The sequence below is a fragment of the Rhinoderma darwinii genome, unplaced genomic scaffold (assembly GCF_050947455.1).
Source record: "Rhinoderma darwinii isolate aRhiDar2 unplaced genomic scaffold, aRhiDar2.hap1 Scaffold_742, whole genome shotgun sequence".
NCBI classification, from domain to species: Eukaryota; Metazoa; Chordata; class Amphibia; order Anura; family Rhinodermatidae; genus Rhinoderma; species Rhinoderma darwinii.
The window spans coordinates 171,060-186,058 of NW_027464304.1; the positions used below are offsets into that span (position 1 = coordinate 171,060).

The 14,999-nt window shown below is 47.8% G+C and overlaps 10 non-coding genes across 10 annotated transcripts; all 10 read right to left on the reverse strand.

Annotated features, from left to right (window-relative positions):
* Positions 1-959: 959 nt before the first annotated feature.
* LOC142730099 (U2 spliceosomal RNA) lies at positions 960-1,150 on the reverse strand. Its single transcript, XR_012878760.1, has one exon. It is a non-coding gene; the product is annotated as a U2 spliceosomal RNA (small nuclear RNA).
* Positions 1,151-2,430: 1,280 nt separating this feature from the next.
* Positions 2,431-2,621, reverse strand: LOC142730239 (U2 spliceosomal RNA). Its single transcript, XR_012878887.1, has one exon. It is a non-coding gene; the product is annotated as a U2 spliceosomal RNA (small nuclear RNA).
* Positions 2,622-3,901: 1,280 nt separating this feature from the next.
* LOC142730100 (U2 spliceosomal RNA) lies at positions 3,902-4,092 on the reverse strand. The gene has a single exon (XR_012878761.1). It is a non-coding gene; the product is annotated as a U2 spliceosomal RNA (small nuclear RNA).
* Positions 4,093-5,392: 1,300 nt separating this feature from the next.
* Positions 5,393-5,583, reverse strand: LOC142730101 (U2 spliceosomal RNA). Its single transcript, XR_012878762.1, has one exon. It is a non-coding gene; the product is annotated as a U2 spliceosomal RNA (small nuclear RNA).
* A 1,296-nt stretch (positions 5,584-6,879) lies between these two features.
* Positions 6,880-7,070, reverse strand: LOC142730102 (U2 spliceosomal RNA). The gene has a single exon (XR_012878763.1). It is a non-coding gene; the product is annotated as a U2 spliceosomal RNA (small nuclear RNA).
* A 1,284-nt stretch (positions 7,071-8,354) lies between these two features.
* On the reverse strand, positions 8,355-8,545 carry LOC142730103 (U2 spliceosomal RNA). The gene has a single exon (XR_012878764.1). It is a non-coding gene; the product is annotated as a U2 spliceosomal RNA (small nuclear RNA).
* A 1,284-nt stretch (positions 8,546-9,829) lies between these two features.
* LOC142730104 (U2 spliceosomal RNA) lies at positions 9,830-10,020 on the reverse strand. The gene has a single exon (XR_012878765.1). It is a non-coding gene; the product is annotated as a U2 spliceosomal RNA (small nuclear RNA).
* A 1,304-nt stretch (positions 10,021-11,324) lies between these two features.
* On the reverse strand, positions 11,325-11,515 carry LOC142730105 (U2 spliceosomal RNA). Its single transcript, XR_012878766.1, has one exon. It is a non-coding gene; the product is annotated as a U2 spliceosomal RNA (small nuclear RNA).
* A 1,284-nt stretch (positions 11,516-12,799) lies between these two features.
* LOC142730106 (U2 spliceosomal RNA) lies at positions 12,800-12,990 on the reverse strand. Its single transcript, XR_012878767.1, has one exon. It is a non-coding gene; the product is annotated as a U2 spliceosomal RNA (small nuclear RNA).
* Positions 12,991-14,270: 1,280 nt separating this feature from the next.
* Positions 14,271-14,461, reverse strand: LOC142730109 (U2 spliceosomal RNA). Its single transcript, XR_012878768.1, has one exon. It is a non-coding gene; the product is annotated as a U2 spliceosomal RNA (small nuclear RNA).
* Between the last annotated feature and the right edge of the window lie 538 nt (positions 14,462-14,999).

A 14,999-nucleotide genomic window follows, 5' to 3' on the forward strand; every position in this document is an offset into this window, starting at 1 on the left:
AGTCCAGTGCTGCCTGCTGAGCAGCACTGACCAACACTGCCTGGGCCCAGGCTTTTATCTCTGAGGCCCCATTATGATGTCAGAAAGCTGGCTCTGGAATCCTGAGGGCTCCACTATGACACGTGCAAAGTTCCGTCTGAACTTTATATAAGACGGTGAGGCTCAGTCAGTCACTCAGTGTTGCCTGAGAGGGCAACACTGCAACAGCCGGCCGCCAGGCTGTCTTTTTTTTGCACAGCTAGTTGCCTCCAGGAGGCCACAAGAGGGAGACAAGGGACTGCAAAATGGAAAATAGGCATCCACCAACTTTACAGACAACTTCTCCTTGCTCCTACAACCTCCATCCTTGCACAGTTTGTTATTCTTCTAGGTAACATAGTAACAAATCCAAATTGCTGCTCTCTTTGTAGGCAAGCAAGGCTTTGTTGCAACTGCAATTCTTACTTCTTCTTGAAATGTAGGGACGACAGTACATTCCATCACATCCATCTAGTGTACACAGGTAGGTCCATTGTGGCGGGCAGGCGAGCGGGCGGGCTGCTTTATTGGCTGTTTGCTGTTCCCCTACTCCACTCCACTATTTGACTGTTGTGCTGCATCAATCAATCAATCAATCAATCAATCAATCAATCAATCAATCAATCAATCAATCAATCAATCAGTGGCTGGCTCAGGTGCAGCTCTTTAACTTACCTAAAAGGGAGGGCGGAGAGAAGACAAGGAAGGTGAATGAGGTGTTCCAATGTGAAATGCCGGAAACACAGAAACACAGACGACACACAACAAGAGGTGGCAATCTATTCATTAATTGCATTTAATCAATGAGCTCATTATCACTCATGCATTGTCCAACAGGTGTTGAAATAATGGGATTAAAAGGGGAGATCCCTTCAGAAAGACAGAAACAATAGCAAAGACAAAAAACACTTTTGGAATCTGCTTTTAGTCAACACATAAGGAAAGGGTGCACCGGTCCTGGAAATACTGCAATACCAGGTCAATGCGTGGAGTGGACAGAGCAAGCTCTATTTCCATCTCCCTGTTCTAAAAATCCATTTAATATATGGTCCCCAGATAGGGGACGTATCAGATATTAAACTGATAAGAACAGATACTACACTTGATCTTAGCCAAAAGGCCGAGAAGCGATAACCCGAACGGGCCGCGCGTTGCCCGAGCCTGCCCGATACTGCTGTTCAGCCCTTGCAGCGATTCAGCCTACTTCTAGGCAATTCCATGGGGCCCTGCAGGCTCACACACTCACAGCTACACGGGAGGTGAATAAAGGCCGGAGAGGAAGCCAGACAGGATTTGCTTCTTTTGCTTGCACCACAATGCAGTGCTGAAAGAGGAGGAATCTACATAAAAACGCCTTCCTGGCAACGCCCAAATGCCCTGCTGCCATGCAGATAAACACTGGCAGCGGCAGCAAGTGCATGCCCACAGCCACCCCTTGTTCCTTCACACCTTGTATCAGCTGTAATCCAGTCCAGTCCAGTGCTGCCTGCTGAGCAGCACTGACCAACACTGCCTGGGCCCAGGCTTTTATCTCTGAGGCCCCATTATGATGTCAGAAAGCTGGCTCTGGAATCCTGAGGGCTCCACTATGACACGTGCAAAGTTCCGTCTGAACTTTATATAAGACGGTGAGGCTCAGTCAGTCACTCAGTGTTGCCTGAGAGGGCAACACTGCAACAGCCGGCCGCCAGGCTGTCTTTTTTTTGCACAGCTAGTTGCCTCCAGGAGGCCACAAGAGGGAGACAAGGGACTGCAAAATGGAAAATAGGCATCCACCAACTTTACAGACAACTTCTCCTTGCTCCTACAACCTCCATCCTTGCACAGTTTGTTATTCTTCTAGGTAACATAGTAACAAATCCAAATTGCTGCTCTCTTTGTAGGCAAGCAAGGCTTTGTTGCAACTGCAATTCTTACTTCTTCTTGAAATGTAGGGACGACAGTACATTCCATCACATCCATCTAGTGTACACAGGTAGGTCCATTGTGGCGGGCAGGCGAGCGGGCGGGCTGCTTTATTGGCTGTTTGCTGTTCCCCTACTCCACTCCACTATTTGACTGTTGTGCTGCATCAATCAATCAATCAATCAATCAATCAATCAATCAATCAATCAATCAATCAGTGGCTGGCTCAGGTGCAGCTCTTTAACTTACCTAAAAGGGAGGGCGGAGAGAAGACAAGGAAGGTGGTTCCAATGTGAAATGCCGGAAACACAGAAACACAGACGACACACAACAAGAGGTGGCAATCTATTCATTAATTGCATTTAATCAATGAGCTCATTATCACTCATGCATTGTCCAACAGGTGTTGAAATAATGGGATTAAAAGGGGAGATCCCTTCAGAAAGACAGAAACAATAGCAAAGACAAAAAACACTTTTGGAATCTGCTTTTAGTCAACACATAAGGAAAGGGTGCAACGGTCCTGGAAATACTGCAATACCAGGTCAATGCGTGGAGTGGACAGAGCAAGCTCTATTTCCATCTCCCTGTTCTAAAAATCCATTTAATATATGGTCCCCAGATAGGGGACGTATCAGATATTAAACTGATAAGAACAGATACTGCACTTGATCTTAGCCAAAAGGCCGAGAAGCGATAACCCGAACGGGCCGCGCGTTGCCCGAGCCTGCCCGATACTGCTGTTCAGCCCTTGCAGCGATTCAGCCTACTTCTAGGCAATTCCATGGGGCCCTGCAGGCTCACACACTCACAGCTACACGGGAGGTGAATAAAGGCCGGAGAGGAAGCCAGACAGGATTTGCTTCTTTTGCTTGCACCACAATGCAGTGCTGAAAGAGGAGGAATCTACATAAAAACGCCTTCCTGGCAACGCCCAAATGCCCTGCTGCCATGCAGATAAACACTGGCAGCGGCAGCAAGTGCATGCCCACAGCCACCCCTTGTTCCTTCACACCTTGTATCAGCTGTAATCCAGTCCAGTCCAGTGCTGCCTGCTGAGCAGCACTGACCAACACTGCCTGGGCCCAGGCTTTTATCTCTGAGGCCCCATTATGATGTCAGAAAGCTGGCTCTGGAATCCTGAGGGCTCCACTATGACACGTGCAAAGTTCCGTCTGAACTTTATATAAGACGGTGAGGCTCAGTCAGTCACTCAGTGTTGCCTGAGAGGGCAACACTGCAACAGCCGGCCGCCAGGCTGTCTTTTTTTTGCACAGCTAGTTGCCTCCAGGAGGCCACAAGAGGGAGACAAGGGACTGCAAAATGGAAAATAGGCATCCACCAACTTTACAGACAACTTCTCCTTGCTCCTACAACCTCCATCCTTGCACAGTTTGTTATTCTTCTAGGTAACATAGTAACAAATCCAAATTGCTGCTCTCTTTGTAGGCAAGCAAGGCTTTGTTGCAACTGCAATTCTTACTTCTTCTTGAAATGTAGGGACGACAGTACATTCCATCACATCCATCTAGTGTACACAGGTAGGTCCATTGTGGCGGGCAGGCGAGCGGGCGGGCTGCTTTATTGGCTGTTTGCTGTTCCCCTACTCCACTCCACTATTTGACTGTTGTGCTGCATCAATCAATCAATCAATCAATCAATCAATCAATCAATCAATCAGTGGCTGGCTCAGGTGCAGCTCTTTAACTTACCTAAAAGGGAGGGCGGAGAGAAGACAAGGAAGGTGAATGAGGTGTTCCAATGTGAAATGCCGGAAACACAGAAACACAGACGACACACAACAAGAGGTGGCAATCTATTCATTAATTGCATTTAATCAATGAGCTCATTATCACTCATGCATTGTCCAACAGGTGTTGAAATAATGGGATTAAAAGGGGAGATCCCTTCAGAAAGACAGAAACAATAGCAAAGACAAAAAACACTTTTGGAATCTGCTTTTAGTCAACACATAAGGAAAGGGTGCACCGGTCCTGGAAATACTGCAATACCAGGTCAATGCGTGGAGTGGACAGAGCAAGCTCTATTTCCATCTCCCTGTTCTAAAAATCCATTTAATATATGGTCCCCAGATAGGGGACGTATCAGATATTAAACTGATAAGAACAGATACTACACTTGATCTTAGCCAAAAGGCCGAGAAGCGATAACCCGAACGGGCCGCGCGTTGCCCGAGCCTGCCCGATACTGCTGTTCAGCCCTTGCAGCGATTCAGCCTACTTCTAGGCAATTCCATGGGGCCCTGCAGGCTCACACACTCACAGCTACACGGGAGGTGAATAAAGGCCGGAGAGGAAGCCAGACAGGATTTGCTTCTTTTGCTTGCACCACAATGCAGTGCTGAAAGTTGAGGAATCTACATAAAAACGCCTTCCTGGCAACGCCCAAATGCCCTGCTGCCATGCAGATAAACACTGGCAGCGGCAGCAAGTGCATGCCCACAGCCACCCCTTGTTCCTTCACACCTTGTATCAGCTGTAATCCAGTCCAGTCCAGTGCTGCCTGCTGAGCAGCACTGACCAACACTGCCTGGGCCCAGGCTTTTATCTCTGAGGCCCCATTATGATGTCAGAAAGCTGGCTCTGGAATCCTGAGGGCTCCACTATGACACGTGCAAAGTTCCGTCTGAACTTTATATAAGACGGTGAGGCTCAGTCAGTCACTCAGTGTTGCCTGAGAGGGCAACACTGCAACAGCCGGCCGCCAGGCTGTCTTTTTTTTGCACAGCTAGTTGCCTCCAGGAGGCCACAAGAGGGAGACAAGGGACTGCAAAATGGAAAATAGGCATCCACCAACTTTACAGACAACTTCTCCTTGCTCCTACAACCTCCATCCTTGCACAGTTTGTTATTCTTCTAGGTAACATAGTAACAAATCCAAATTGCTGCTCTCTTTGTAGGCAAGCAAGGCTTTGTTGCAACTGCAATTCTTACTTCTTCTTGAAATGTAGGGACGACAGTACATTCCATCACATCCATCTAGTGTACACAGGTAGGTCCATTGTGGCGGGCAGGCGAGCGGGCGGGCTGCTTTATTGGCTGTTTGCTGTTCCCCTACTCCACTCCACTATTTGACTGTTGTGCTGCATCAATCAATCAATCAATCAATCAATCAATCAATCAATCAATCAATCAATCAATCAATCAATCAGTGGCTGGCTCAGGTGCAGCTCTTTAACTTACCTAAAAGGGAGGGCGGAGAGAAGACAAGGAAGGTGAATGAGGTGTTCCAATGTGAAATGCCGGAAACACAGAAACACAGACGACACACAACAAGAGGTGGCAATCTATTCATTAATTGCATTTAATCAATGAGCTCATTATCACTCATGCATTGTCCAACAGGTGTTGAAATAATGGGATTAAAAGGGGAGATCCCTTCAGAAAGACAGAAACAATAGCAAAGACAAAAAACACTTTTGGAATCTGCTTTTAGTCAACACATAAGGAAAGGGTGCACCGGTCCTGGAAATACTGCAATACCAGGTCAATGCGTGGAGTGGACAGAGCAAGCTCTATTTCCATCTCCCTGTTCTAAAAATCCATTTAATATATGGTCCCCAGATAGGGGACGTATCAGATATTAAACTGATAAGAACAGATACTACACTTGATCTTAGCCAAAAGGCCGAGAAGCGATAACCCGAACGGGCCGCGCGTTGCCCGAGCCTGCCCGATACTGCTGTTCAGCCCTTGCAGCGATTCAGCCTACTTCTAGGCAATTCCATGGGGCCCTGCAGGCTCACACACTCACAGCTACACGGGAGGTGAATAAAGGCCGGAGAGGAAGCCAGACAGGATTTGCTTCTTTTGCTTGCACCACAATGCAGTGCTGAAAGAGGAGGAATCTACATAAAAACGCCTTCCTGGCAACGCCCAAATGCCCTGCTGCCATGCAGATAAACACTGGCAGCGGCAGCAAGTGCATGCCCACAGCCACCCCTTGTTCCTTCACACCTTGTATCAGCTGTAATCCAGTCCAGTCCAGTGCTGCCTGCTGAGCAGCACTGACCAACACTGCCTGGGCCCAGGCTTTTATCTCTGAGGCCCCATTATGATGTCAGAAAGCTGGCTCTGGAATCCTGAGGGCTCCACTATGACACGTGCAAAGTTCCGTCTGAACTTTATATAAGACGGTGAGGCTCAGTCAGTCACTCAGTGTTGCCTGAGAGGGCAACACTGCAACAGCCGGCCGCCAGGCTGTCTTTTTTTTGCACAGCTAGTTGCCTCCAGGAGGCCACAAGAGGGAGACAAGGGACTGCAAAATGGAAAATAGGCATCCACCAACTTTACAGACAACTTCTCCTTGCTCCTACAACCTCCATCCTTGCACAGTTTGTTATTCTTCTAGGTAACATAGTAACAAATCCAAATTGCTGCTCTCTTTGTAGGCAAGCAAGGCTTTGTTGCAACTGCAATTCTTACTTCTTCTTGAAATGTAGGGACGACAGTACATTCCATCACATCCATCTAGTGTACACAGGTAGGTCCATTGTGGCGGGCAGGCGAGCGGGCGGGCTGCTTTATTGGCTGTTTGCTGTTCCCCTACTCCACTCCACTATTTGACTGTTGTGCTGCATCAATCAATCAATCAATCAATCAATCAATCAATCAATCAATCAATCAATCAATCAATCAGTGGCTGGCTCAGGTGCAGCTCTTTAACTTACCTAAAAGGGAGGGCGGAGAGAAGACAAGGAAGGTGAATGAGGTGTTCCAATGTGAAATGCCGGAAACACAGAAACACAGACGACACACAACAAGAGGTGGCAATCTATTCATTAATTGCATTTAATCAATGAGCTCATTATCACTCATGCATTGTCCAACAGGTGTTGAAATAATGGGATTAAAAGGGGAGATCCCTTCAGAAAGATAGAAACAATAGCAAAGACAAAAAACACTTTTGGAATCTGCTTTTAGTCAACACATAAGGAAAGGGTGCACCGGTCCTGGAAATACTGCAATACCAGGTCAATGCGTGGAGTGGACAGAGCAAGCTCTATTTCCATCTCCCTGTTCTAAAAATCCATTTAATATATGGTCCCCAGATAGGGGACGTATCAGATATTAAACTGATAAGAACAGATACTACACTTGATCTTAGCCAAAAGGCCGAGAAGCGATAACCCGAACGGGCCGCGCGTTGCCCGAGCCTGCCCGATACTGCTGTTCAGCCCTTGCAGCGATTCAGCCTACTTCTAGGCAATTCCATGGGGCCCTGCAGGCTCACACACTCACAGCTACACGGGAGGTGAATAAAGGCCGGAGAGGAAGCCAGACAGGATTTGCTTCTTTTGCTTGCACCACAATGCAGTGCTGAAAGAGGAGGAATCTACATAAAAACGCCTTCCTGGCAACGCCCAAATGCCCTGCTGCCATGCAGATAAACACTGGCAGCGGCAGCAAGTGCATGCCCACAGCCACCCCTTGTTCCTTCACACCTTGTATCAGCTGTAATCCAGTCCAGTCCAGTGCTGCCTGCTGAGCAGCACTGACCAACACTGCCTGGGCCCAGGCTTTTATCTCTGAGGCCCCATTATGATGTCAGAAAGCTGGCTCTGGAATCCTGAGGGCTCCACTATGACACGTGCAAAGTTCCGTCTGAACTTTATATAAGACGGTGAGGCTCAGTCAGTCACTCAGTGTTGCCTGAGAGGGCAACACTGCAACAGCCGGCCGCCAGGCTGTCTTTTTTTTGCACAGCTAGTTGCCTCCAGGAGGCCACAAGAGGGAGACAAGGGACTGCAAAATGGAAAATAGGCATCCACCAACTTTACAGACAACTTCTCCTTGCTCCTACAACCTCCATCCTTGCACAGTTTGTTATTCTTCTAGGTAACATAGTAACAAATCCAAATTGCTGCTCTCTTTGTAGGCAAGCAAGGCTTTGTTGCAACTGCAATTCTTACTTCTTCTTGAAATGTAGGGACGACAGTACATTCCATCACATCCATCTAGTGTACACAGGTAGGTCCATTGTGGCGGGCAGGCGAGCGGGCGGGCTGCTTTATTGGCTGTTTGTTGTTCCCCTACTCCACTCCACTATTTGACTGTTGTGCTGCATCAATCAATCAATCAATCAATCAATCAATCAATCAATCAATCAATCAGTGGCTGGCTCAGGTGCAGCTCTTTAACTTACCTAAAAGGGAGGGCGGAGAGAAGACAAGGAAGGTGAATGAGGTGTTCCAATGTGAAATGCCGGAAACACAGAAACACAGACGACACACAACAAGAGGTGGCAATCTATTCATTAATTGCATTTAATCAATGAGCTCATTATCACTCATGCATTGTCCAACAGGTGTTGAAATAATGGGATTAAAAGGGGAGATCCCTTCAGAAAGACAGAAACAATAGCAAAGACAAAAAACACTTTTGGAATCTGCTTTTAGTCAACACATAAGGAAAGGGTGCACCGGTCCTGGAAATACTGCAATACCAGGTCAATGCGTGGAGTGGACAGAGCAAGCTCTATTTCCATCTCCCTGTTCTAAAAATCCATTTAATATATGGTCCCCAGATAGGGGACGTATCAGATATTAAACTGATAAGAACAGATACTACACTTGATCTTAGCCAAAAGGCCGAGAAGCGATAACCCGAACGGGCCGCGCGTTGCCCGAGCCTGCCCGATACTGCTGTTCAGCCCTTGCAGCGATTCAGCCTACTTCTAGGCAATTCCATGGGGCCCTGCAGGCTCACACACTCACAGCTACACGGGAGGTGAATAAAGGCCGGAGAGGAAGCCAGACAGGATTTGCTTCTTTTGCTTGCACCACAATGCAGTGCTGAAAGAGGAGGAATCTACATAAAAACGCCTTCCTGGCAACGCCCAAATGCCCTGCTGCCATGCAGATAAACACTGGCAGCGGCAGCAAGTGCATGCCCACAGCCACCCCTTGTTCCTTCACACCTTGTATCAGCTGTAATCCAGTCCAGTCCAGTGCTGCCTGCTGAGCAGCACTGACCAACACTGCCTGGGCCCAGGCTTTTATCTCTGAGGCCCCATTATGATGTCAGAAAGCTGGCTCTGGAATCCTGAGGGCTCCACTATGACACGTGCAAAGTTCCGTCTGAACTTTATATAAGACGGTGAGGCTCAGTCAGTCACTCAGTGTTGCCTGAGAGGGCAACACTGCAACAGCCGGCCGCCAGGCTGTCTTTTTTTTGCACAGCTAGTTGCCTCCAGGAGGCCACAAGAGGGAGACAAGGGACTGCAAAATGGAAAATAGGCATCCACCAACTTTACAGACAACTTCTCCTTGCTCCTACAACCTCCATCCTTGCACAGTTTGTTATTCTTCTAGGTAACATAGTAACAAATCCAAATTGCTGCTCTCTTTGTAGGCAAGCAAGGCTTTGTTGCAACTGCAATTCTTACTTCTTCTTGAAATGTAGGGACGACAGTACATTCCATCACATCCATCTAGTGTACACAGGTAGGTCCATTGTGGCGGGCAGGCGAGCGGGCGGGCTGCTTTATTGGCTGTTTGCTGTTCCCCTACTCCACTCCACTATTTGACTGTTGTGCTGCATCAATCAATCAATCAATCAATCAATCAATCAATCAATCAATCAATCAGTGGCTGGCTCAGGTGCAGCTCTTTAACTTACCTAAAAGGGAGGGCGGAGAGAAGACAAGGAAGGTGAATGAGGTGTTCCAATGTGAAATGCCGGAAACACAGAAACACAGACGACACACAACAAGAGGTGGCAATCTATTCATTAATTGCATTTAATCAATGAGCTCATTATCACTCATGCATTGTCCAACAGGTGTTGAAATAATGGGATTAAAAGGGGAGATCCCTTCAGAAAGACAGAAACAATAGCAAAGACAAAAAACACTTTTGGAATCTGCTTTTAGTCAACACATAAGGAAAGGGTGCACCGGTCCTGGAAATACTGCAATACCAGGTCAATGCGTGGAGTGGACAGAGCAAGCTCTATTTCCATCTCCCTGTTCTAAAAATCCATTTAATATATGGTCCCCAGATAGGGGACGTATCAGATATTAAACTGATAAGAACAGATACTACACTTGATCTTAGCCAAAAGGCCGAGAAGCGATAACCCGAACGGGCCGCGCGTTGCCCGAGCCTGCCCGATACTGCTGTTCAGCCCTTGCAGCGATTCAGCCTACTTCTAGGCAATTCCATGGGGCCCTGCAGGCTCACACACTCACAGCTACACGGGAGGTGAATAAAGGCCGGAGAGGAAGCCAGACAGGATTTGCTTCTTTTGCTTGCACCACAATGCAGTGCTGAAAGAGGAGGAATCTACATAAAAACGCCTTCCTGGCAACGCCCAAATGCCCTGCTGCCATGCAGATAAACACTGGCAGCGGCAGCAAGTGCATGCCCACAGCCACCCCTTGTTCCTTCACACCTTGTATCAGCTGTAATCCAGTCCAGTCCAGTGCTGCCTGCTGAGCAGCACTGACCAACACTGCCTGGGCCCAGGCTTTTATCTCTGAGGCCCCATTATGATGTCAGAAAGCTGGCTCTGGAATCCTGAGGGCTCCACTATGACACGTGCAAAGTTCCGTCTGAACTTTATATAAGACGGTGAGGCTCAGTCAGTCACTCAGTGTTGCCTGAGAGGGCAACACTGCAACAGCCGGCCGCCAGGCTGTCTTTTTTTTGCACAGCTAGTTGCCTCCAGGAGGCCACAAGAGGGAGACAAGGGACTGCAAAATGGAAAATAGGCATCCACCAACTTTACAGACAACTTCTCCTTGCTCCTACAACCTCCATCCTTGCACAGTTTGTTATTCTTCTAGGTAACATAGTAACAAATCCAAATTGCTGCTCTCTTTGTAGGCAAGCAAGGCTTTGTTGCAACTGCAATTCTTACTTCTTCTTGAAATGTAGGGACGACAGTACATTCCATCACATCCATCTAGTGTACACAGGTAGGTCCATTGTGGCGGGCAGGCGAGCGGGCGGGCTGCTTTATTGGCTGTTTGCTGTTCCCCTACTCCACTCCACTATTTGACTGTTGTGCTGCATCAATCAATCAATCAATCAATCAATCAATCAATCAATCAATCAATCAATCAATCAATCAATCAATCAGTGGCTGGCTCAGGTGCAGCTCTTTAACTTACCTAAAAGGGAGGGCGGAGAGAAGACAAGGAAGGTGAATGAGGTGTTCCAATGTGAAATGCCGGAAACACAGAAACACAGACGACACACAACAAGAGGTGGCAATCTATTCATTAATTGCATTTAATCAATGAGCTCATTATCACTCATGCATTGTCCAACAGGTGTTGAAATAATGGGATTAAAAGGGGAGATCCCTTCAGAAAGACAGAAACAATAGCAAAGACAAAAAACACTTTTGGAATCTGCTTTTAGTCAACACATAAGGAAAGGGTGCACCGGTCCTGGAAATACTGCAATACCAGGTCAATGCGTGGAGTGGACAGAGCAAGCTCTATTTCCATCTCCCTGTTCTAAAAATCCATTTAATATATGGTCCCCAGATAGGGGACGTATCAGATATTAAACTGATAAGAACAGATACTACACTTGATCTTAGCCAAAAGGCCGAGAAGCGATAACCCGAACGGGCCGCGCGTTGCCCGAGCCTGCCCGATACTGCTGTTCAGCCCTTGCAGCGATTCAGCCTACTTCTAGGCAATTCCATGGGGCCCTGCAGGCTCACACACTCACAGCTACACGGGAGGTGAATAAAGGCCGGAGAGGAAGCCAGACAGGATTTGCTTCTTTTGCTTGCACCACAATGCAGTGCTGAAAGAGGAGGAATCTACATAAAAACGCCTTCCTGGCAACGCCCAAATGCCCTGCTGCCATGCAGATAAACACTGGCAGCGGCAGCAAGTGCATGCCCACAGCCACCCCTTGTTCCTTCACACCTTGTATCAGCTGTAATCCAGTCCAGTCCAGTGCTGCCTGCTGAGCAGCACTGACCAACACTGCCTGGGCCCAGGCTTTTATCTCTGAGGCCCCATTATGATGTCAGAAAGCTGGCTCTGGAATCCTGAGGGCTCCACTATGACACGTGCAAAGTTCCGTCTGAACTTTATATAAGACGGTGAGGCTCAGTCAGTCACTCAGTGTTGCCTGAGAGGGCAACACTGCAACAGCCGGCCGCCAGGCTGTCTTTTTTTTGCACAGCTAGTTGCCTCCAGGAGGCCACAAGAGGGAGACAAGGGACTGCAAAATGGAAAATAGGCATCCACCAACTTTACAGACAACTTCTCCTTGCTCCTACAACCTCCATCCTTGCACAGTTTGTTATTCTTCTAGGTAACATAGTAACAAATCCAAATTGCTGCTCTCTTTGTAGGCAAGCAAGGCTTTGTTGCAACTGCAATTCTTACTTCTTCTTGAAATGTAGGGACGACAGTACATTCCATCACATCCATCTAGTGTACACAGGTAGGTCCATTGTGGCGGGCAGGCGAGCGGGCGGGCTGCTTTATTGGCTGTTTGCTGTTCCCCTACTCCACTCCACTATTTGACTGTTGTGCTGCATCAATCAATCAATCAATCAATCAATCAATCAATCAATCAATCAATCAGTGGCTGGCTCAGGTGCAGCTCTTTAACTTACCTAAAAGGGAGGGCGGAGAGAAGACAAGGAAGGTGAATGAGGTGTTCCAATGTGAAATGCCGGAAACACAGAAACACAGACGACACACAACAAGAGGTGGCAATCTATTCATTAATTGCATTTAATCAATGAGCTCATTATCACTCATGCATTGTCCAACAGGTGTTGAAATAATGGGATTAAAAGGGGAGATCCCTTCAGAAAGACAGAAACAATAGCAAAGACAAAAAACACTTTTGGAATCTGCTTTTAGTCAACACATAAGGAAAGGGTGCACCGGTCCTGGAAATACTGCAATACCAGGTCAATGCGTGGAGTGGACAGAGCAAGCTCTATTTCCATCTCCCTGTTCTAAAAATCCATTTAATATATGGTCCCCAGATAGGGGACGTATCAGATATTAAACTGATAAGAACAGATACTACACTTGATCTTAGCCAAAAGGCCGAGAAGCGATAACCCGAACGGGCCGCGCGTTGCCCGAGCCTGCCCGATACTGCTGTTCAGCCCTTGCAGCGATTCAGCCTACTTCTAGGCAATTCCATGGGGCCCTGCAGGCTCACACACTCACAGCTACACGGGAGGTGAATAAAGGCCGGAGAGGAAGCCAGACAGGATTTGCTTCTTTTGCTTGCACCACAATGCAGTGCTGAAAGAGGAGGAATCTACATAAAAACGCCTTCCTGGCAACGCCCAAATGCCCTGCTGCCATGCAGATAAACACTGGCAGCGGCAGCAAGTGCATGCCCACAGCCACCCCTTGTTCCTTCACACCTTGTATCAGCTGTAATCCAGTCCAGTCCAGTGCTGCCTGCTGAGCAGCACTGACCAACACTGCCTGGGCCCAGGCTTTTATCTCTGAGGCCCCATTATGATGTCAGAAAGCTGGCTCTGGAATCCTGAGGGCTCCACTATGACACGTGCAAAGTTCCGTCTGAACTTTATATAAGACGGTGAGGCTCAGTCAGTCACTCAGTGTTGCCTGAGAGGGCAACACTGCAACAGCCGGCCGCCAGGCTGTCTTTTTTTTGCACAGCTAGTTGCCTCCAGGAGGCCACAAGAGGGAGACAAGGGACTGCAAAATGGAAAATAGGCATCCACCAACTTTACAGACAACTTCTCCTTGCTCCTACAACCTCCATCCTTGCACAGTTTGTTATTCTTCTAGGTAACATAGTAACAAATCCAAATTGCTGCTCTCTTTGTAGGCAAGCAAGGCTTTGTTGCAACTGCAATTCTTACTTCTTCTTGAAATGTAGGGACGACAGTACATTCCATCACATCCATCTAGTGTACACAGGTAGGTCCATTGTGGCGGGCAGGCGAGCGGGCGGGCTGCTTTATTGGCTGTTTGCTGTTCCCCTACTCCACTCCACTATTTGACTGTTGTGCTGCATCAATCAATCAATCAATCAATCAATCAATCAATCAATCAATCAGTGGCTGGCTCAGGTGCAGCTCTTTAACTTACCTAAAAGGGAGGGCGGAGAGAAGACAAGGAAGGTGAATGAGGTGTTCCAATGTGAAATGCCGGAAACACAGAAACACAGACGACACACAACAAGAGGTGGCAATCTATTCATTAATTGCATTTAATCAATGAGCTCATTATCACTCATGCATTGTCCAACAGGTGTTGAAATAATGGGATTAAAAGGGGAGATCCCTTCAGAAAGACAGAAACAATAGCAAAGACAAAAAACACTTTTGGAATCTGCTTTTAGTCAACACATAAGGAAAGGGTGCACCGGTCCTGGAAATACTGCAATACCAGGTCAATGCGTGGAGTGGACAGAGCAAGCTCTATTTCCATCTCCCTGTTCTAAAAATCCATTTAATATATGGTCCCCAGATAGGGGACGTATCAGATATTAAACTGATAAGAACAGATACTACACTTGATCTTAGCCAAAAGGCCGAGAAGCGATAACCCGAACGGGCCGCGCGTTGCCCGAGCCTGCCCGATACTGCTGTTCAGCCCTTGCAGCGATTCAGCCTACTTCTAGGCAATTCCATGGGGCCCTGCAGGCTCACACACTCACAGCTACACGGGAGGTGAATAAAGGCCGGAGAGGAAGCCAGACAGGATTTGCTTCTTTTGCTTGCACCACAATGCAGTGCTGAAAGAGGAGGAATCTACATAAAAACGCCTTCCTGGCAACGCCCAAATGCCCTGCTGCCATGCAGATAAACACTGGCAGCGGCAGCAAGTGCATGCCCACAGCCACCCCTTGTTCCTTCACACCTTGTATCAGCTGTAATCCAGTCCAGTCCAGTGCTGCCTGCTGAGCAGCACTGACCAACACTGCCTGGGCCCAGGCTTTTATCTCTGAGGCCCCATTATGATGTCAGAAAGCTGGCTCTGGAATCCTGAGGGCTCCACTATGACACGTGCAAAGTTCCGTCTGAACTTTATATAAGACGGTGAGGCTCAGTCAGTCACTCAGTGTTGCCTGAGAGGGCAAC